Below are 23,625 nucleotides of genomic sequence, written 5' to 3' on the forward strand. Positions count from 1 at the left end.
CTGGACTGATAGTTGATCTTGGGACCTTTGCCTTGGAAGGTATAAGACGAGGCATTGGAGGATGTAAAACTGTGAGGATAGGTCATGAGTTGTACTTGGGTGTCTCAGTCGGTAGAGCACCCACCCACAAGAGGCAAAGATCCTGAGTCAAAGTCTCGCTCTGGTACACAGTTTTAATGTTCCAGGAAATCTCAAATCAGCAGACATTCCACTGCAGAGGGAAAATTTCATTCTGGAAACATCCCCCCAGGCTGTGGCTAAGCCACGTCTCTACATTATTTTTTCTTCTAGGAGTTCTAGTCTTGCAAGTTTCACAGGAGAGCTTCTGTGAAGTTCGGAAGTTTGGAGATGGTAGTGGCGGAAGTAAATCTGTGAGGATGGGTTGCTGTTCTTGTAGTTTTTGAAGCTGCGAAAGTGTACCTGCCGATCAGTGTTTTCACTTTTTTCGTAAGTAAAATAAAAAAACTACTGTAATCGAATGGAATGCAGTAGCAATTACACCACGATAACTGCGATAGAACGCTCGTGTTTCTAAATACTGCCACTTGGGAGCAGTGGCGGTTGGGAAGTGCATCAAGGAAGTACAACCAAGCTGAACTTTTTGTGGCGTGACAAAAGTTACGTCTCTTAAGTTGCGCCACTAAAAACTGGGAGTTCACACATGCAAACTGCAGTATGCCAGTGGCTGTGGCGGCACTTTTGTTGCGTGTATGGACCCGGCTTTTTGAACAACGGTAATTCATAGTAATAAATATTGAATGCAAAGGGACTACTGCGGGAAAGTGGGAGCTTTGAGTGGGGACAAACCAAAATCTAATGCAACAACCACAAAATTAAATAAATAGTAACGTATAGGAAACTTAAAAAGGACTTTTAAGGGAAGTACAGAGAAAGCAACATGGAAATCCTAAAAGAAAAGGCGCTACACAAGTATCGAAGATTCACGTAAAAACTATAATCTTGAATCGGTAACTAAACCTGAGGTATATAGTGCAGTACTAGTACAGACCGATTCCAGGGTTCTCTGTTTTCAGAGTTCTCGTAGCAGATGCGTGCAGTTCTTCGTTGTAAGATTTCTGTTTCTGGTGTTGCTTTCTGTACTACTATGAAAAATAGTAAATCTTGGGGATTGGTAAGAACAGAGTGGGATCTGTGAGGTAAGAATTGATCCAGTAGCCGACTGTAGTGAGTGTTATCGCTGGTACAAAGTTTAACTCTGAAGTTACTCTCAGTGTCTTGCTCTCGGGTACAGTGTGAAAAGAAGATTAGAATGCGAGTATTTTTGCATGAGTTATAAAAGTAATTATGTACATTTAAATGTTGTGTACGGCATTGTAAGTGAGGTACAAGCTTTACCCATATTTTTGTTCTGTACGTGCGTCTGCGAAGTGTTTGTATACCGCCATAATGAGGGAGATCAATAAGTTCGGAAGAGCAACAGAAAGAAAAACATCCCGGTTCTAGTCGCACCGGGACTGCATTTCGCGATCGTTTTAAAGACGATGAGTTGGATTGGCATTGATAGTCTCTGCTTCCTACATCGGGCAGACGCTTCTTCAGACGCGATACTCAATAGCAGAAATGCCGTCATTCTTCTGTCCAGCATACTATTTACCGGCGTTTTGTATAAAGTCATGAACGAACGCTTGTCAACTTGGATTGCCGGTGAAATACACACGCTTATCTGACCGCTGTTGAATCGGAATTCGTTGCTAAATTATCGGATGAAGATGAAAGGTCGGAAAATGGCAGTCCCTTTGGTACGGCCCACAACAAGTATTTTTCAGACAGCTCATGGCCTACGGTATTTTAGCAAACGTAAAGCTGAACGCCGTATTGAACACATAGTTTTGAACAGAGATTGTCGCATTACCGTCGTGTGTACATTTTTGTTCCAAGAATAGATAGGACGACAGAAACGCGTTCAATTATGATCCTGACAGTGAAGCCGGCGAACAAGAATATCAGGAATTATGCAACTGGTGTATGTGCACAGCCAAAATAAGACACCAGCTACCTGTTAATCAACCTTGTATGTAAATGGGAGCCGTCGAAGTGGTCAATTTCGGCCTCATAACTACAGTTCAAGGAAGCTGTAGCACTTGTCATAACAATGAGTAGATAGACATTGTGGACACAGAGAATATTTGTTTGAGAAATTGTTATTAGAAAATCTTTGGAGGGACTGCAACAAAGGCTTCAGAAGGATAAGAAAAGAACTGGTGTCTTCATCAGCACTAACATACTGACACGCATTCAACACAATGAACTTGGAGATCAGTTCAGAGTTATTTTTTTAGACAAATACACGGTTGTTAACCAGGTACGTATGACTAAACACTTATATATAGCAATATCTGATGAGATGTAATCAGGCATTGTAGTAGATGTTAATTTTGTGTGTGTCCACCTTTCCATTGTCATGATGGCTTAACTCTACTGGGGTTACTTTCATTGCCGTGTCTGAATATCATTGGAGGAGTGGTAGTCCATTCTACCTCAGGAGAGAAAACCAGAGAAGACATAGGTGTTTGATGCTGGATAGGGAATGAAGGTAATATTCTGACTCATCCCCATATATATCATTGGGTTGAGATTGGGACTCTGGGCAGGCCAGCTCATTTCAGAAATATGTTAATGTCCACAAACCATTGCCTCATATAAACTGCTTTATGACAGGGTACAATTTCGTGCTGTAACATTCATTTTCTCTGAGCTGCTCCCGCATCCAATCATCCTGATTTAGGTTTTCCGTGATATCCCTAAATTGCTCCAGGCAAATGGTGTGACAGTTCCTTTGAAAGGGCATGGCCGACCCTTCCCTGCCCTTCCCCAATCCGATGAGACCGATGACCTCGCTGTTTGGTCTCTTCCCCCAAACAATCGAACCCATCTTCAAGCTCTTCTTGTACTGTGCACAGTGCTGTGAAATGTGTTCATATCCTTATTCATTTAGTGTTGTCTAATGCACACTAAGGGTGACATCCTAACCATGAAAAAACACCATCTCCTTCGTATTTCACTGTTGGCATCAGACCTTAGTCCAACCATCGGATTGGTGAAGTAGTTAGAACACTGAACTCGTATTTGGGAGGGTGACAGTTTAGACCCTCAATCTGCAATCCAGATGTAGATTTTCCATGATTTCCCTAAATTTCTCCAGGCAAATGGCTGGATGGTTCCTTTGAAAGGGCACAGCCAATTTCCTTTACCATCCTTGACCCAATCCAAGCTTGGGCTCTATCTCTAATGAACTTGCTGTCAATGAGACATTAAACCCAATCATCCTTCTTCGTTACCATCAGATTGCCATCGGGTATAACATAGTTAATCACTGCTAATCGCTCCTTTCTACTCATCACTGTCCAATGGCATACATTGCCTCAAGTGTTGCATATCATTGACTACAGGAATATGTGGTTTATGAGGAGCTGTGGAGCTAATGAGTGATCACTTCTGCTGATTTGACCTAATTTTTTACACCCATTCTCCACAATAATTGATGATCCGTGCTTGTCAGTACATAAGGTCTTCCTGGTCTCGGTTTAGCTGTGGCCGTTCCGTTGGATTTCCATTTCATGGTTGTATCACCAGTAATTGGCTTAGGCAATTTTAGAAGTCCTGGTGGATTTGTCACTTAGATGACATCCAATACTAGTCAACATTTAAAGTAACTGATCGCTGCTGATCAACTTATTCTGCTGTTACTGCTTGTCCACTGACAACACTGTACTCCCTACCTTCGCTTACACTGCCGAGTCTGCGTTTTGTGACATCTAGGGGACAGTTCCACTTCACGTAGCACTGGGTGTCTGGATACTTTTGATCAGATAATGCATTTCCTGCCAGTTTTTTTAGAATAAGCTGGTCAAGAAGTACCTTTACATGATTGCTTTCTTATGAACATTGTTACATGGATGCTTCCTAAGTAAATAATAAACAACTGTTTAGTCTAGCACTTGTTGCTTGTAGTGTCTTGAAATTTTGCCATTCCATTATATGTGTATTCTAGTTGAGATGTTCTCTAATAATCAAATGTGTGAGTTAATTGTGTATCGTGTGTTGAAAAACTGTTCCATAACCTTAGGTCAGTTGTAGGATGTAAGCAGTTTAAAGATATGTAAATGAAAACTTTGTCATGACTCGGAATACTACTATAGTTTAGGGTTGAAATAAGACTTCTTTCTAATAAAAACAGAGGCATAAGAAATTGTTTTATATTTTTTAATGTTTTGATATTGACTAGTTGTTTCTATGTTCAGCATATTTTGGTGTTGTTCCAAATATATGGTTTCATGATAAATATCTGAGAGTTCATATTGCTTTCAAACTAGGCCTATATGCTTTTTGTTTAAGAAACAGTGATTGAGAGACCTCGTAGCTAGAATATTATGATCATGGAATGCTTAAGTTACATAAAGCAGCTTGAAGCATCAGAATGTAAAGCATATTCCTTTTGGTGATCAAGATGTCGGGAAGTTACATTACATTTTTTAGCTTACTGTTTAAGTAACTCATCATACAAGCAACTGATCCACAGTACCTTTATTCCCATAAAAAGTTGTTAACAACTATTTATAGGCCAACTGTTGCATGGAATTTGAGGAGTTACGAAGCCAGTTAGGTACTCCACCTCCTTTTTGCGTAATTTAACAGGTTTTTAGGTATTAAAAATAAATTTTTATTGTTGGAACCTTCTCTCTCTCTCTCTCTCTCTCTCTCTCTCTCTCTCTCTCTCTCTCTCTCTCTCCCCCTCTCTCTATCTTTTCCCCCCACCTATGGCAACTCTACTTGTAGCGCTAGGTCTGTGTGTGTGTGTGTGTGTGTGTGTGTGTGTGTGTGTGTGTGTGTGTGTGTGTGAATCTGTTTAAATAGATGTTATGTGTAGGGGTAGTATAATTAACTATAAATTGGATCCATCCATTGTTGGTTATGTCATTGTTTAGGTATGTTGTCCACATTCTACTTTATGAAAGGCTGCAGTGGCGTGCTTATACAATCATTTTCTCTGAACTCTTCTTCTACTGTATGTAGTGCACAATGTTGTAAAATATGTTCATAGCCGTATGCATTTGCTCGAGTATCATGTCGTTTTTGGAAACCCAGAATCTACTATGTAGGAATCAACATGGATTCCGGAAACAGCGATTGTGTGAGACCCAACTCGGTTTATTTGTTCATGAGACCCAGAAAATATTAGATACAGGCTCCCAGGTAGATGCTATTTTTCTTGAGTTCGGAAGGCGTTCGATACAGTCTGCACTGTCGCCTGATAAACAAAGTAAGAGCCTACGGAATATCAGACCAGCTGTGTGGCTGGATTGAAGAGTTTTTAGCAAACAGAACACAGCATGTTGTTATCAATGGAGAGACGTCTACAGACGTTAAAGTAACCTCTGGCGTGCCACAGGGGAGTGTTATGGGACCATTGATTTTCACAATATATATAAATGACCTAGTAGATAGTGTCGGAAGTTCCATGCGGCTTTTCGCGGATGATGCTGTAGTATACAGAGAAGTTGCAGCATTAGAAAATTGTAGCGAAATGCAGGAAGATCTGCAGCGGATAGGCACTTGGTGCATGGAGTGGCCACTGACCCTTAACATAGACAAATGTAATGTATTGCGAATACATAGAAAGAAGGATTCTTTATTGTATGATTATATGATAGCGGAACAAACACTGGTAGCAGTTACTTCTGTAAAATAGCTGGGAGTATGCGTGCGGAACGATTTGAAGTGGAATGATCATATAAAATTAATTGTTGGTAAGGCGGGTACCAGGTTGAGATTCATTGGGAGAGTCCTTAGAAAATGTAGTCCATCAACAAAGGAGGTGGCTTACAAAACACTCGTTCGACCTATACTTGAGTATTGCTCATCAGTGTGGGATCCGTACCAGATCGGTCTGACGTAGGAGATAGAGAAGATCCAAAGAAGAGCGGCGCGTTTCGTCACAGGGTTATTTGGTAACCGTGATAGCGTTATGGAGATGTTTAACAAACTCAAGTGGCAGACTCTGCAAGAGAGGCGCTCTGCATTGCGGTGTAGCTTGCTCGCCAGGTTTCGAGAGGGTGCGTTTCTGGATGAGGTATCGAATATATTGCTTCCCCATACTTATACCTCCCAAGGAGATCACAAATGGAAAATTAGAGAGATTAGAGTGTGCACAGAGGCTTTCAGACAGTCGTTCTTCCCGCGAACCATACGCGACTGGAACAGGAAAGGGAGGTAATGACAGTGGCACATAAAGTGCCCTCCGCCACACACCGTTGGGTGGCTTGCGGAGTATAAATGTAGATCTAGAGTAGATCTAGATCATTTAGTGTTCTCTTAAGCGTGATAAGGACACCATACCATAACCATGTAAAACACAGTCACTGCCATAATTCACCGTTGGCATAAGACCCCAATTCTGCCATCAGACTGTCACAGGACGTAGCATAGTTAATCACTGGAAATCGCTCATTTCCAGTCATCCATTGTCGAGTGACGTATGTTACCTCAAGTGTTGTTTGGCTTATGAGGAGTTGCTTTACCATTGTACCCCATTCTTTTTAACTCACTACACACAATTTTATAGTTCGACTGCTGGTAGCACTGTGGAGCTTATACAAGGGGGTACCCAAAAGAAAACGAACATTTTTCATTGCACAGAGGTTTTGTAGTGCCATATTTTGCCACTGGGAGTGCGTAGAGTGAACATTCCTGTCAGTAAGTTGAGTGCCGCTTCGGAAGGAGGCCAAGACTAGTTGTGGCAGAATTTTTAGTGATAACTGTTTAGTGTGATTGTTGTTTTTGCAGTGGCTGATTTTTGTGAACAGCGTGCAATGGTGAACTTGTGCTGTTTGCTAGGAAAAAGTGCAAGAGAAGCCCTTGAAATAAAAGGGTGTCTGCCAAGTTTGTGCCATGACTGATGAACAAAAATGAGGTCATGTGGAAGCATGCTGTGCTTTGAAAGAAGAACCCTGAAATGTTCCAAACTTGTTTTCAAAAATTATCACAGGTGATGAACCTGGGTGATATGCTTATGATCCTGAATCAAAGTAATAGTCAAGCTAGTGGAAGACTTAGTTTGCCTCAACCCAAGAAAGTTTTTCAACTGAAATCAAACATTAAGACAATGCTGGTTTGTTTGTTTGTTGTATGTGAGAGGAGTTGTCCACTCAGAGTTTGTTCTGCAGGATCAGACAGTTAACCAGGCTTTCTGCTTGGAAGTTATGAAATGATTGTGCAACACTGTGCTGTGCAAGTGACCTTATTTATGGGAGTTGGATGACTGATTTTTCCATCATGACAAAGCCCCTGCTCGCACAGCTCTGTCTGTGAAGGATCCTGAACTTTGAACACTTTTACAAGAAACATGTGAGGATATAGTTTATCCCCATATCTAAGAACACAAAGAATTCAACACAAATGGTCTCCGTTGACGTTCGAAAGAAACACATAACAAGCTTTGTATCTCTTTCCTAACAGTGAAATAAGTTCACAACTAAGGCAAGTACTTCTGAAATTTTCCAGTGATTTTTGGGTTTGCAGCTGGATCCCGTCAACATTCTGCCATGATATTTTGGCCCAGAGACGTCCGGCCATCCTCAGGTGAGTAGATGAAGTACTTAGTCTACTCACCTGAGAATGCTTCGTTTACTCACCTGAGGATGGCCGGATGTCTCTGGGCCGAAATATCATGGCAGAATGTTGATGGGATCCAGCTGCAAACCCGAAAATTACTGGAAGAATTAAGGCAAGCAGTTGAAACAACAAAAGGAAGGCTTCCACAGTCAGAGTACGTTTCCTACTTGCAGACTATCAAATGGTTAAGTCCTTGCTCTCCTTGGGCAGAGCACATTGGAACAGATAAACACTTAAGTTGCAGTCTGCACAAGTTCACAGTTTCTACAGTCTTGCCAAGTGAGTCTGACTGAATATCAACAGGCTCACGAGCAAGTTCCGAGGTCCCTTGGCAGTGTGCGGTCAGTGGTGCTGGATGTGTCGTAACTGCTGTGATTGTCGCAAACACAGTCCTAAACACCCGTACAGCCATGACATTGGCAGATGCAGCTAAAGGTTAGTGGTATGAGCGGCCTCCCTTCCTGATTTACATGCTCTCTGTACTGTGATCCGGTGTACGTAGAGAACCTCTGTAGGTTGCACTGCAAATGACAGTCGGAACGTCCTGTAGTTGCAGGGACTGAGCTGGCAACTAACCTGAAGGCTGTGTTTTGCCATTTGGCATGGGCACTTGACGGCTTTTGCAACACACCAGTCTGTATGGCAGTTCTTGCCAAAAAGTGATATGACCCCTGTTCCTCACCCACATACTTACTGGCTGCCCTGTTTGGTTGATGAGACTGGGAAGTCTTGTACCATCCACCGTACTCCCCAGACTTAAGTCCTCGTGTCTCTGATTTGATTCTGAAGATGAAGGAACCACTTGGTGGCATTCACTTCAGAACTGTTCCAGAGATTTGACAGGCAGTAGACTGCTCCATTCGCACCATCAGCAGGACGGGCTCTGCTAACAGTATACTACGCCTTCAACATCACTGGCAACAGATTCTACATAATGCTGGTGATTACTTTGAAGGACAGTTACAGGTGCAAACATGTAACTCTTTTGTATCGGGTGTGACTAAATAGTTGCCACTATTTAAGTTCCAACCTTTATACTTACCACCCTTTCTAAAGGGGTCTTCCATTGCCCACCCAACCTCCACATCATCTTAACCCAACTGTATGGCACTCCCAATCCCAACCCCTTGCTACGTGGATCTTATCCCTGTGTAAGACCCAAGTTCAAGACCTGCCCAGTCCAGTCACCCAGCACTTCCTATTCTAGTCCTGTCATCCATCTTATCCCAGCAAAGGCCGGGTCACCAGTGAAAGCAGCCGTATTGTACACCAGCTCTGCTGCAATCAGTGCACAGCTTTTTATAGTGGTATGAATAAACTAGCTGTCACCAGGATGAACAGCCACTGGCAGTCTGTGGCTAAGAGCAAGGTAGACCAACCTGTGGCATGACATGCAGTAGAACATAACATGCTCAATTTCGATGGCCTTTTGACCCTACTCGTGTACCATCAGCATTTCTGAACTGCTCCTGAAATTATCCCTGCTTCAACCTGCTGTCCCGTACCCTCCACCAACAGTTTCCGACCCCTCATCCTGTCACCTCCTCCCATTTTGCATTCCCTCGCCTTGTTTGTGTGCCATCCTCTGCCATTGTACCCACCCATCCTGTCCCCTTCCCCGCTCTTCTCCTTTTCCACTCCCTGTACCTGGCAGTCTGTAGTCCATGCGCACCCATCCAGACAGCATTCTTCTCTTGACACTCATACCTTGCTATCCCCCCCCCCCCCCCTCCCTTTTCCCTGCCTCACTCCAGATTGCTATTCATGTGACAGTTGCATTCCAGTCATAGCTGCAGTTGTCTTGTGACAGCCAGAGCGAGAGCACCAGCAGCAGCGAGTACTGTTTGTATAAAGCGTTTATTTTGCATTTTGTTTACGACCTTCCACTAAGGAAGGGATTCTATTTGTATTTATCTGCTCTGCATAGTAACTAACAGTTCTTGATAAAACTTTATGTAGTTTTCGTGTTAGATTTCTTAGTGTTTTCTTGATCGTTTAGAACAGAAAGCGCCCTAAAACCGTCTTTTGTTTGTTTCGCGGCCGTTAGCCACTAGTCACTTGAATCAGCAGTTGTCTTGTGACAGCCAGAGCGAGAGCACCAGCAGCAGCGAGTACTGTTTGTATAAAGCGTTTTTGTACTTATTTGCTGCGCTTAGCTTTTAAATAGTTTTTCTGGGAAAACCTAGCGTAGTTTTCGCGTCTCGTATTTCAGTGAGCGTTTCTTGATTATCAGAGTAGCTCATCAGAAGATTATCTTGGGAATTTGTCACCGTATAGAGTAGGGTAAACATAGTCATGTGTAGGGACTGTGGTTGTTGTGAGCGGACGCAAGGAGAATTGGCCACTCTTCGGGGGCAGGTGGAGGCTTTGTCTGTTAGGCTCATTGAGCTCGAGGCGCAGGCGTCGGCTCGTAGTGGCGTTGGGGCAACTGTGGTGAGACCTATGCCTACTTCGGTGGCCTTGGAATCACATGGAACCCCTGATGTCGCTGCGTCTTCCGGCAGTGAGCATCTTACCGGTCAGCCATCACTCCAGGGTGAATGGCGGACAGTGGTGGGCTCGCGCGTGCCTGGCCGAAAGGCGAAGGTGGGATCTGGCCGCGTGGCAGCTGCCTTACCCCTTTCCAACAGGTACGGGGTGCTTCCTAGTGGTGATGACATCGTTTCCGAGCCACCACAGGATGCCTCGCCTGTTGGGCCAGTGGCCGATTCTCCGGCAAGGTCCCGACAGTCACAGAGGGCGGGCCTATTAGTTATAGGGAGCTCCAACGTTAGGCGGGTTATGGAGCCCCTTAGGAAAATAGCGGGTAGGTCGGGGAAGAATGCCAGTGTGCACTCGGTGTGCTTGCCGGGGGGTCTCGTCTGTAATGTGGAGGAGGCCCTTCCGGCAGCTATTGAACGCACTGGGTGTGACCGGCTGCAGATAGTAGCACATGTCGGAACGAATGACGCCTGCCGCTTGGGTTCTGAGGCCATCCTTGGTTCCTTCCGGCGGCTGGCTGATTTGGTGAAGACAACCAGCATCGCACGCGGAGTGCAAGCTGAGCTTAATATCTGCAGCATAGTGCCCAGAGTCGATCGCGGTCCTCTGGTTTGGAGCCGTGTGGAGGGTCTAAACCAGAGGCTCAGACGACTCTGCGACTATAATGGTTGCAAATTCATCGACCTCCGTTATTGGGTGGAGAACTGTAGGGCCCCCCTAGACAGGTCAGGCGTGCACTACACACCGGAAGCAGCTACTAGGGTAGCAGAGTACGTGTGGCGTGCACACGGGGTCTTTTTTAGGTTAGAGGGACCCCCCTTGGGCGAAACGATAAAATACCTGACGGCTTACCAGAGAGGACATTATCATCGTTGATAAAGAACGTCCGTCCTCAGAGACCAAAAACAGGAAAAGTTAACGTAATATTGGTAAACTGCAGGAGTATCCAGGGCAAGGTTCCTGAATTAGTATCTCTTATTGAAGGAAATAGTGCGCATATAGTATTAGGAACGGAAAGTTGGTTAAAACCGGAAGTGAACAGTAACGAAATCCTAGACACAGAATGGAATATATACCGCAAGGATAGGATAAACGCCAATGGTGGAGGAGTATTTATAGCAGTAAAGAATTCAATAATATCCAGTGAAGTTATTAGCGAATGCGAATGTGAAATAATCTGGGTTAAGTTAAGTATCAAAGGTGGGTCAGATATGATAGTCGGATGCTTCTATAGACCACCTGCATCAGCAACCGTAGTAGTTGAGCGCCTCAGAGAGAACCTGCAGAACGTCGTGAAGAAGTTTCGTGATCATACTATTGTAATAGGGGGAGACTTCAATCTACCAGGTATAGAATGGGATAGTCACACAATCAGAACTGGAGCCAGGGACAGAGACTCTTGTGACATTATCCTGACTGCCTTGTCCGAGAATTACTTCGAGCAGATAGTTAGAGAACCAACTCGTGAAGCTAACGTTTTAGACCTCATAGCAACAAATAGACCGGAACTTTTCGACTCCGTGAATGTAGAAGAGGGTATCAGTGATCATAAGTCAGTGGTTGCATCAATGACTACAAGTGTAATAAGAAATGCCAAGAAAGGAAGGAAAATATATTTGCTTAACAAGAGTGATAGGGCACAAATCGCAGAATATCTGAGTGACCACCATCAAACGTTCATTTCTGAGGAAGAGGATGTGGAACAAAAATGGAAAAAATTCAGAAACATCGTCCAGTACGCCTTAGATAAGTTCGTACCGACTAAGGTCCAAAGCGAGGGGAAAGATCCACCGTGGTATAACAATCATGTACGAAAGGTACTACGGAAACAAAGAAAGCTTCATCATAGGTTTGAGTAGTCGAATCATAGCTGATAAGGAAAAGCTGAACGAAGCGAAAAAGAGCGTAAAGTGAGCAATGAGAGAAGCATTCAACGAATTTGAACATAAAACATTGGCAAACAATCTAAACAAGAACCCTAAAAAGTTTTGGTCATATGTAAAATCGGTAAGCGGATCTAAATCCCCTATTCAGTCACTCGTTGACCACGATGGCACCGAAACAGAGGACGACCGAAGAAAGGCAGAAATACTGAATTCAGTGTTCCGAAACTGTTTCACTGCGGAAAATCGTAACACGGTCCCCGACTTCAGCCGTCGCACGGACGCCAAAATGGAAAATATTGAAATAAACGATATCGGAATTGAAAAACAACTGCTATCACTTAGTAGCGGAAAAGCATCCGGACCAGACGAGATACCCTTAAGATTCTACAGTGATTATGCTAAAGAACTTGCCCCCTTTCTATCAGCAATTTATCGTAGATCGCTGGAAGAACGTAAAGTACCTAGCGACTGGAAGAAAGCGCAGGTCGTTCCCATTTTCAAGAAGGGTCATAAATCAGATGCGAATAATTATAGGCCTATTTCGCTTACGTCAATCTGTTGTAGAATAATGGAACATGTTTTGTGTTCTCGTATTATGACGTTCTTAGATAATACAAATCTCCTTCATCATAACCAACATGGATTCCGCAAACAGAGATCATGTGAAACTCAGCTCGCCCTATTTGCCCAAGAAATTCACAGTGCCGTAGACACTGGCGAGCAGATTGATGCCGTATTCCTGGACTTCAGGAAGGCATTTGATACGGTTCCGCACTTACGTTTAGTGAAAAAAATACGAGCTTACGGAATATCGGACCAGGTTTGTGATTGGATTCAGGATTTCCTAGAAGAAAGAACACAACATGTCATTCTTAACGGTTCAAAATCTGCAGATGTAGAGGTAATTTCGGGAGTACCGCAGGGAAGCGTGATAGGACCTTTATTGTTTACAATATACATAAATGACTTAGTTGACAACATCGGTAGCTCCGTGAGGCTATTTGCAGATGACACGGTTGTCTACAAGAAAGTAGCAACATCAGAAGACTCGTACGTACTCCAGGAGGACCTGCAGAGGATTAATGCATGGTGCGACAGCTGGCAGCTTTCCCTAAACGTAGATAAATGTAATATAATGCGCATACATAGGGGCAGAAATCCATTCCAGTACGATTATGCCATAGGTGGTAAATCATTGGAAGCTGTAACGACCGTAAAACACTTAGGAGTTACTATCCGGTGTGATCTGAAGTGGAATGATCACATAAAACAAATAGTGGGAAAAGCAGGCGCCAGGTTGAGATTCATAGGAAGAATTCTAAGAAAATGTGACTCATCGACGAAAGAAGTAGCTTACAAAACGCTTGTTCGTCCGATTCTTGAGTATTGCTCATCAGTATGGGACCCTTACCAGGTTGGATTAATAGAAGAGATAGACATGATCCAGCGAAAAGCAGCGCGATTCGTCATGGGGACATTTAGTCAGCGCGAGAGCGTTACGGAGATGCTGAACAAGCTCCAGTGGCGGACACTTCAAGAAAGGCGTTACGCAATACGGAGAGGTTTATTATCGAAATTACGAGAGAGCACATTCCGGGAAGAGATGGGCAACATATTACTACCGCCCACATATATCTCGCGTAATGATCACAACGAAAAGATCCGAGAAATTAGAGCAAATACGGAGACTTACAAGCAGTCGTTCTTCCCACGCACAATTCGTGAATGGAACAGGGAAGGGGGGATCAGATAGTGGTACAATAAGTACCCTCCGCCACACACCGTAAGGTGGCTCGCGGAGTATAGATATAGATGTAGATGTAGCGGTCATGTGCGTTTGAGGATGAGGTGTGCTTGCTGTGTGAATATGTGTGCGTTTTCTTTGCTGAAGAAGGCGTTGGCCAAAAGCTATAAGGTGTTAAAGTCTTTTTGCTGTGCTTCTCTGCAGCTCAACTGGTCGTCTGTACGGTGAGTAGCAATGTATTTTCTAAATATTGTTGATATGCTAACCAGGAGTTTCCACTCGTGTTGGTTTTGGAGGGACCTCCCCATAAAAATTCTGCCATAACTTATTGTAAAATTAATTAGTTTGTAATATGTTATTTTCATAATACCCATGTCTTGTATGTGATTTATGTATAAAATGAAAAGCTGTAGCCAAGTGTGGATCCCTGTGGGATAGAAAGTGTGGAATTCTTGCTTCAGGTCTTGTTCTCTCTCCTGACATTTCTTCAGTTTCTGTATATTGGCTCCTGTTTTTCAGGAATGATAGAATCCTGTCTCCAGTCTTCCATTTTATACTATATATATGTGACAAGTGTTGCTGCAGATGGGTAAAAACTTCGTAATGTGTGTGAAAAAAAGTGAATGCCATGTACCGGTTGTTGCAGGTGAGACAGACGATGTTATCTGGGTGGGAGCAGATGATTTGGCACACCCTGGAGGGTCTTCACTGACAGTGCCAGTGGTTGTGGCCAGGGGCTACAAAAATGCGGGCGAAACTTCTCTCGTAAAGGTAGGATGTCTGTTTACTGTACTTTTCAGACAGTACAATTTTTCTCATGCAAGTTGTGCAGGCTGCAGTCTAAATAACTCCAACATTTTCAGGGGGGGAGGAATACAAAACTGACCCCCCCACTCTCTCTCTCTCTCTCTCTCTCTCTCTCTCTCTCTCTCTCTCTCTCTCTGTCTGTGTGTGTGTGTGTGTGTGTGTGTGTGTAACACTCCAGCTCTCAGTATAGAAAAAAATTGTAAAAATTAGCTCAAAATTTTTAATTATACGTCTTACTCTTCTCAAATAATAAAATGAGATTACTAAACCATCTTAAAATGTGTGGAGCAGGGAATGTAACATTATTTTTGTATACTTAAGTTGAATATCTGCTGATGATGATTGTTGATCATGATTATTTATCAATCTTCTACCTTGAGAAAGTCTTAGATTTTTCTTTTTGGTCTGTTTTTATTATCTGTGTCTGATGACACAGGTCATAACTTTGTTTCATGATGCATTTAGTGAATCAGACATCCCTTTGCACCTGTATGTGACTTAGGTCACATTATCCAACATCAAAGTCACTGAGTCTATGAAGCGTGAAAAGCGTAATTGTTTGTTTATTAAAGTGTAAAAGTTATTATGGTGGTTAATCGTAAACAGTTGATGTTCCTGAGTCATATATGTTGAATATATCACCTGCACCTGAGTTATAGGCAGGATTAACCTCATATTGCTCATTGATAAGGTGCTATTCCAGTATTGGAGAGTTGTGGCAATACTGATGCGAGTTTAGGAGGAGGCATAGCAATGGACTGAGGCACAAATTGGAATTTGTATTAGGGAGACACACCAGGGTAATCCGTGCAGGTGTGGTAGCGCAGTGCCAGTGCAGTGTAGTGATTAGTGCATCTGCCTAGTAAGCAGAAGACCTGGGTTCGTATCCTGTCACTGGTACAAATTTTAATTCATTGCTTCAGCCTACATCATTATCATACATATATAAGATGTCATTTTAAAAAATTGTAACGTGAAACTGTTAGAAACAGAGCATTGTGGTTTGTTGTAAAATGTTTAGCAGCTCTCAGCGGTTTTTTTTTTTTCCCCCTCAGATAGAATTTCATTGTCTCCCCCCCCTCCCCTCCCCCCCCCCCCCCCCCACTCATCGCATGTTAAACATTTAGGGTGATTTTAGAGTTCCCCCCCATGTACAGATTAGTATTTCAGCATAAACAGTTCTGATGGCATCATGGGTTGGTGCATTTGACTCAATACCTCACCTACACTTATTGTCAAAAGTATGATCGTATGGGATGGTAAGTGAAATTTGTGTCTGGATTGAGGACTTCAATGAGGTATGGAGGACACCGCATGTTATCTACGATGGAGAGTCATTGTTGGATGTAGAAGTAACTTCGGGCGTGCCCCAGAGAAATGTGTTGGGCCCCAGAGAAATGTGTTGGGGCCCCTTGCTGTTCATATTGTACATTAATGACCTTGAAGATAATATTAATAGTAAAATCAGGCTTTTTGCAGGTGATGCAGTTATCTAATGGAGTACTATCTGAAGGAAGTAAAGGAGGTCAATAAATACTCAGTCAGATCTTGACAAGACTTCGAGGTGCAGAGATTGGCAGCTTGCTCTAAATGTTCAGAAATGTAAGCTTTTGCACTTCACAGAATGGAAAAAAAAACATAGTATCCTATGACTATAATGTCAATGAGTCGTTTGAATTGGGCCACTCGTACAAAAAACCTGATGTAACACTTTGTAGGAATATGAAATGGAATGGTCACATAGGTTCAGTTGTGGGTAAAGCAGGTGGTAGGCTTTGGTTTACTGGTAGTATACTGGGGAAGTGCAATCAGACTACAAAGGAGATTACTTACAAGTCACTCATGTGACCTTTTCTAGAATATTGCTCAAGTGTGTGGGATCCATACCAAATAAGACTAACAGGGGACATTGAATGTATACAGAGAGTGGCAGCACAAATGGTCACAGGTTTGTTTAATCTGTGGGAGGGTGTTACAGACATACTGAAGGACTCTTGAAACCAGGCTTAAACTATCCCAAAAAAGTCTATTAACACACAGTTTCAAGAACTGGCTTCAAATGATTACTCTAGGAATATACTACAACGCCATATGTATCATTTACGTGGGGATTGTGAGGACGAGATTAGAATAATTACTGTATGCACAGAAGCATCCAAACTACCATTCTTCTCGTGTTCCATACATGAATGGAACATGAAGAAACCCTAATAACTGGTACAATGGGACACACCCTTTGCCATGCACCCCACAGTGGTTTGCAGAGTTAAAATTCATAAGGGTAGCAGTGTTATTGACTACTGTTGCGTACATGAGATCCGTGATATAACCCAAAAAAAGAAGTCTAATGACTTGATATTAGGAGAGTGTGGAGGGCTTGGGGCCATCACGACTCATCTACCTCTCAAGAAGTGCACCATTCAGCACATTCAGACTCCAAAGGGGGGAGGGAGGAAGGGGTGCGCCATCGTGCTGCAAGATGATGGAAGGCTGCTGCAACTCTTTGATCTGTGGTAGCAAGAACTGTTAGAGCATACAAAGGTAAACATTTCATGTTATGGTTTTCTCTGCAAACATAAATGCTCGGATGACCGTATAGTGCATTAGGCAATGTCTAGCATTAAGCTTCGGGCTATTAAGGATGTGTTCAGGTGTGTTGTGAGTCATTCCGTGTCACCTCACCTTGGCCTCCCTGCTTGACCATCTCAGATTTTGTTGAAATTTTATGTGAACGTACGCACATGTCCTGAATGAACATTGGTAAAGTTAAACGTTCGTCAAAGCAATACTGGCCAAGATTAGTCACTTGTTTGACTCCCAGTGCGACTTTGTGCAGAAAGAGTGTGAATTTCTGGTGCCTTTGAGCTGTTATATTTTGGGCAAAATTTTGTTACCACAAATGAAATTTAGCTATGTTGTACATTTTGTACATTCTCTTAAGCATAACAATGAAAAGAATTTTATGAATGATACTTAGCCAAAAAGTTTTAGGCAAAATTGCTTGAAAAACCTGGCAAAAAAAAATATCAGCACCAGAAAAAACTTCAAATTCTGGATTCTTACATCTCAGGGCCTAAAAGTATGAAGAATATGACACTTGGCATGTAGTAACCTAACAGCAAAAGGTTCTCAAATTTAAAGTTTCATTTATGTACCACTTTCCTATACTGAATAAATTAAGCGCAAATTTGAAGATGTTGGGAAAAGGCCAAAAGTATGGTACTGTCAACTTTGTTGCAAAAGAACTATATTATAAAACTCCAAACTTGGCTCGTTGGAAAGACCATGATTTGAATAATAAAACAGAGTATATTTGACAGAGTATATTTGATTATCCAACACGGACTAACAGGGCTACATAATCTGAATGAAAATTGTGCTTGAAAATTGTAGCATGAAGAAAATGTTGAATGCCTGCTGAATATGAAACTTAATAAGCATACCTCTGTAGTGCAAGGATGTGGAACACAAAAATCCATTCATCTACTATTTTCCAATAATCTACTAATTTGTCAAAGTCATGTTGATTTTTGTGAAAATAGTGTATATTCAACATCCTTTTTACAAATACTGTTTTCTATTAAAGCTTCAAAACCAGTCTCATTCTAAACAACAGGTTTAACCCCCCTCCCAGAAAAATGGGTGTAATTTCCAATATATGTAAGAATGCTTCATAAATTGACGTAAGTAGCTGCAAAAATAGTACATGTGAAACTTGTACACAATAACTTGGAAACATAAGGTTTATCAGGATAAAATATCATTCAAGCACTGCTTTCCAAATTTCTACAAAATGAGTTCAAACCCAATTTTCATAAAAATTACAAGAATAGATCACATTAAGTTCGAGCTTAGAAAATTTGTTTTCCACAATTGATTTCAAACTAGTCACAGTTGGAAAGTGCACATTTTCAAGAATCCAGAAAATCGCGTTCGATTTTCCAGTGTGCACTAACAGTACCTGAAAATGATAAACAAGTGTGAGGGAATGTACCACCATGACAATTGACTACGTTGAAGCAACCTGTTGTCCATGTTCTGTGCATGTGGTTTTTATTTTTAGATCGACAAGTAATATCTCACTATATTGTGTTGGTGTATGGTGACTTTGTCACTATCTATTCAAGGATTTGATCCGGCAACCCCATCACCATAGTGTTCACACAATACATGCCAGGTTCCCAAGCCTGTAATTGGTTTCTTAATTTATGTTCCAAAGACTGTGCTGATAATTATTGGTTTGTTGTTAAAGATGCTGCTCAGAGGTTTCATTGGGAAGATTTGCAAGCTTCATTAAATCTTTTGTAGGTCATGTCAACAAAGACATGTTCAATCTGTCAGTTGCTGCGTTATGCCAGCAGCAACAAAGGCCTGCACGTGGCCACAAAAGATAATGTTATGCCTCTGGTGGTACCGTGATGATGTGGTGCACTACAGATTGCTTCCCCACTGTAACAATCACTATACCCGGGCCGCTGAAACATTGCACTTGACGTTTGCGCATGAAGTTGGCAGCGTAACAGAGTAACAAGTGAAGAACGATAGGCGCTAGGCGTTCAGCGTGGGGCGCCAGCCAATCACAGCGCAGTGAGCACAGCTGTTACTCACGTGCTGTGACGTCAAAGTTCCCGCGTTGCCGGCTTTGTTTAGTGATTGTATATACAACGTGAATTGTATGTTGTTTACCGCGTGTTTTCGTTGTACTGTGTGCTATATCGTTGTGACTTTTGTTACGTTGTGAGTGTACATACTTGGAAAATGCCACCGAAAAGACTTCGTTCACTTAGTGACAATCCTTTGCGTCGAGGGGTGCCGCTAAACAGCCAGGCACTGGAGTTGTTACGCAGAACTCGTGAGTTTTACGAGCAGGATAAAAACTACGTAAGCATTCATGGACAGCCATCAATTCCTGCCGACAAAGTGGTGGAACGTACGTCGAAAACTCTTGGTATTAGTGCAAGAACCGTAGTAAGTAAGGGAGTATTACTACAAAACTTGGAAGATACTGAAGTGAGCCGTAATGATTCCGAGCTGTCTGGATCAAATAATACATTTTTATCAACCCCGGGAAAGAGGAAAAAGCGGCCTAGTCCTATCACAGATTCAGATTCTTTCCAGACTGATGCAATTCGTAGGCATGTTTATGCTTACTACAGCAGAAAAGAGTAGCCGACTGTAGCTAAGTTATTAATCTCTTTAAAAGAAAGTGAACTCTTCAGGGGTGGTAAAACATCACTAAAAATTGTGCTAAAAAAATTGGTTTCCGTTACAAAACGCTAGACGGACGCAAAGTACTGTTAGAGAGGGCACATTTTGTTACCGCTCGTAGTATTTTCTTGCACAAACTTGTGGGCAGAGACATTCATTCCATAATTTGGCTAGACGAAACGTGGGTTAATGCCGGGGAAGCTGTCAGTAAATGTTGGACGGATAACACACCCAGCAGTAGCGGCCATCAGCCGACGGGAAGAGGAGCTAGATTAACTGTGGTCCATGCAGGCTCCTCCAGTGGTTTTGTCCCTGACGCACTTGTAGTTTTTAGATCGAAAAAGACTGGTGATTACCATGAAGATATGGATCACACACGATTTGTTGAGTGGTTCAGGAACCTTTTAAAACAATTTCCTGTCCCTACAACAATTTTAATGGACAATGCTCCATATCATTCGGTGATACAGAACAAGGCCCCAACCACAAATGATCGGAAAGTTATGGTGCAGTGGTTACAGGCTCGAAATATTGCAGCGGATATGAGTATGACAAAGGTTCTGTTGTATTCTCTTGTTAAAGAAAATAAGCCTACGACACCTACATATGTAGTAGACGAAATTGCCAAGGAGCAGGGTCATACTGTAATAAGGCTGCCACCATATCACTGCCATTTCAACCCTATTGAGTTAATATGGAGTGATGTAAAAATGTATGTAAGGAACAACAACAAGTCCTTTACAATAACAGAGGTGGAAAAGCTGTTGCGTGAAGCTCTTGTGACTGTGGATGCAGCCTCATGGAGAAAAAAAGTAGACCACGTCGAGAAGCTTATACGAGCAGCACAGACAATAGAAGGAATTATCAGTTGCCATGAACAGTTAATGATTTGTCTTGCTGATGACGACGATGAAGACGGTTTTGGCGATGAGTCGGACAACAGTGACGATGGCGAGCTGGATGGAATTGCGCCATTATCGCTGTAAATTGGTGAGTGAAAAATTACTAATATTGGTTATTTATTGCAATCTCGGTTATTATTTATTTTGTAAACTACGTACATTATTGATTTGAAAGTACCAGTCGTCAGATGCTTGTTTTTTGTATTTCTTTGCTCCGTTATCGAAAGGGTGCGCATTGTTATGCTTTTACATGTATTGTTATACGGTTGTTTACTTCCTGTCATTGTAGTACAACTAAAAACGAGTTTTTATATACACTGTAATTGCTCAATCGCTTGCATTTACGAGACGGGACGGAAAACTGTATCGTCTGCTGTGTGTATAGAGGCTGCTGTTGCAACATCGCTATTACAGTGTAGCCAACCTAAATAGACAAAAAGCGAACTGTCAAGTGCAATGTTTCGCCGGCGGGGGTATAGTGACGTTTATTGTCAACAGTACTACTCCACTATAATGCCTACCCGCATTCTGCTAAACTGACAAAAACACTATACAGGAGTTGGGTAGGGAAGTTATTCTGCACCTACCTTATTCACCTGATTTTGTGCTCTCAGATTTTCACCTTTTCCACTCTCTATTGAAAAATCTTCAAGGAACTTCCTTTCCAGGTGAAAATGCACCCTGAACATTACTCAATGAATTCTTCACTTCAAAACCATGTGATTTCTGCATTTGCAGAATTGAGAAGTTACCCCAGCATTCGCAGGCTGTTGTGAATAGTGAAGGAGAATATATTAGTGATGACCAAAGTCTCTTTCAGTTCCCAATCATGATTTCATTCACAATGACAATAAACAAGGCTCAAGGTCAGTAAGAGGAGTTAGATGATGGGGGGGGGGGGATGTATGTGCAGAAGTGGGAGGAGGTGAGGGACAGAGACAGGGGGAGGAGGAGGAGGAGGACAGACAGAAAGGGGGGGGGGGGGGGCGGAGAGAAATTTATGATGTATATCCAATTCCAAAACATATTTAGCAATTGTGAAGCATTGCTGGGTTTGCTAATATAGTACATTATCTTAACAATCTTACTACTAGCTGTTAGCAGTATGTGTCATTACTTGAATAGGTACAAGAATGTTCCCACTTTACAGTTTATGTACCACAAGAGAAAAAATGTTGAGAAGGTGCCTTGTAAGAGTAATTTTAAAGTGCATAATTTTTTGTATTGCTTTAAATTGGTCAGGTTATTTCTTGTGAAGCTTTACCCCTGCTTATCATGACTGATTTTTCTTCATTTTTGTGTGTGCATACTCTCTTCACAGTAGCAGATTTTTGTGTGGTATTCTGTGGATGAACATCCTGGTCTCTATGAACAAGCTGGACTTGGTTCAAAATGATGTGATCTTCAAGACATAAGTAAGGCAGTGCAAGGAGTTTTTTTAAAACAGCAGCTTATATGAGTTTCTTTGCAGGTGTATTTGTGTATTTACGGTGGTTCTAGTAATTCTTCATAACACTAAAAAGCATCTTTTACTTGCAAGAGTGTGTCCTCAAATATAATTACATATCTATCTCTGTGTAAGATCTAGCAATCATTATTTGACAGTCTTAGATCACAAATATTTTGTGAAGTGTAGAAACTAAAAGTATAAGGTATCTAGATTGAACATTGTAATAAAATGGAGAAGTGCTGATACACAGAAAATTCATTAGCTAGCAGGCAAAGACAAAATTCCCTTCTTTAGAGCTAGAATTCCCTATCTCTGCATCTACATACGTACTCTGCAAGCCACCGTATGGTGCGTGGTGGAGGGTACCCTATACCACAAGAAGTCATTTACTTTCCTGTTCCACTTTCAGACAGAGCAAGGGAAAAACAACTGTCTATATGCATCTGTACGAGTTCTAATCTCTGTAATCTTATCTTCATGGTTGTTACATGCATGGCGACAGGAGAATCATTGTGCAGTCAGTCTCAAATGCCGATTCTTTAAATTTTTTCAAAAGTGTTCCTTAAAAAGAATGACACTTTCCGTCCAGTGATTCCCATTTGAGTTTCCGAAGCAACTCCGTAACACTTGCAAGTTGTTCGATCCTACCAGTAACAAATCTAACAGTCCACCTCTGAATTGCTTCAATGTCTTCCTTTAATCTGACTCGATGTGAATCCCAAACACTCGAACAGTATTCAAGAATGGGTCACACTATGGTCCTCTTTGTGGTCTCCTTTACAGATGAATCACACTTTCCTTAAAAATTCACCCAATAAATAAAAATTAACCATTCACCTTCTCTACCACAATCTTCACATGCAGAGTGGAAATTTATGTCACGTACTAAGGTGTCTAGTCCCTTTGTCGAGTTCAAAATAGAAGGTTCTAAATCATTACAATCGACAAGTACAGCGATTTCTGTTAGATATTTTGGTAACTGATAACTCACTTATCGGTCATTGTAGGCGCTTCCCACTTGATCTTGGAGCGTAATATTTGGCAAGAGATGAGGATTAGCAGCAATAGTTATGACAAAACTCGAATAGTGTTTATTTGTAGTTAAATCTTATGAAAAAGTGCCTTCTTTGTCATTTGTATATCATGTATCATAATGTTCGACCATTACATATCACGTCTTCTCTGACAACTGAGTGGTGCTATCGAGTGGAAATTTGTCACGTACGAAGGTGTCTGGCCCCTTCATTCTGTACAAACTAGAAGCTTCCAAAAGTCATTGCAATTGACAATTACAACAATTTCTGTTAGATAGTTTGGTAATCGATAACTCACTTATAGGTCATTGTGGGCACTTCACATTTGACCTAGAAGTGTAACATTTGGCAAGAGACAACAATTAGCAGCAATGTTTATGACAAAACGCCACAAAGTGTTGATTTGTAGTTAAATATTATGAAAAATTACTTCTTTGTTATTTGTATATCGACTATCGTAATGTTCGACCATTACATATAC

The 23,625-nt window shown here is 42.0% G+C and overlaps 1 long non-coding RNA gene across 3 annotated transcripts in view; it reads left to right on the forward strand.

Annotated features, from left to right (window-relative positions):
• The first annotated feature begins 1,214 nt into the window (after positions 1–1,214).
• Positions 1,215–23,625, forward strand: part of LOC126428453 (uncharacterized) — an 87,548-nt gene continuing 65,137 nt past the window's right edge. For 2 of the 3 annotated variants that reach the window (XR_007576835.1, XR_007576833.1), the window contains exons 1-2: positions 1,215–2,323; positions 14,390–14,514. This is a non-coding gene — a long non-coding RNA (uncharacterized LOC126428453). Of the gene's footprint in view, positions 2,324–2,420; positions 2,555–14,389; positions 14,515–23,625 lie in introns of those variants that run through there. The other variant, XR_007576834.1, reaches the window with a different exon arrangement.

The sequence above is a fragment of the Schistocerca serialis genome, chromosome 12 (assembly GCF_023864345.2).
Source record: "Schistocerca serialis cubense isolate TAMUIC-IGC-003099 chromosome 12, iqSchSeri2.2, whole genome shotgun sequence".
NCBI lineage: Eukaryota > Metazoa > Arthropoda > Insecta > Orthoptera > Acrididae > Schistocerca > Schistocerca serialis.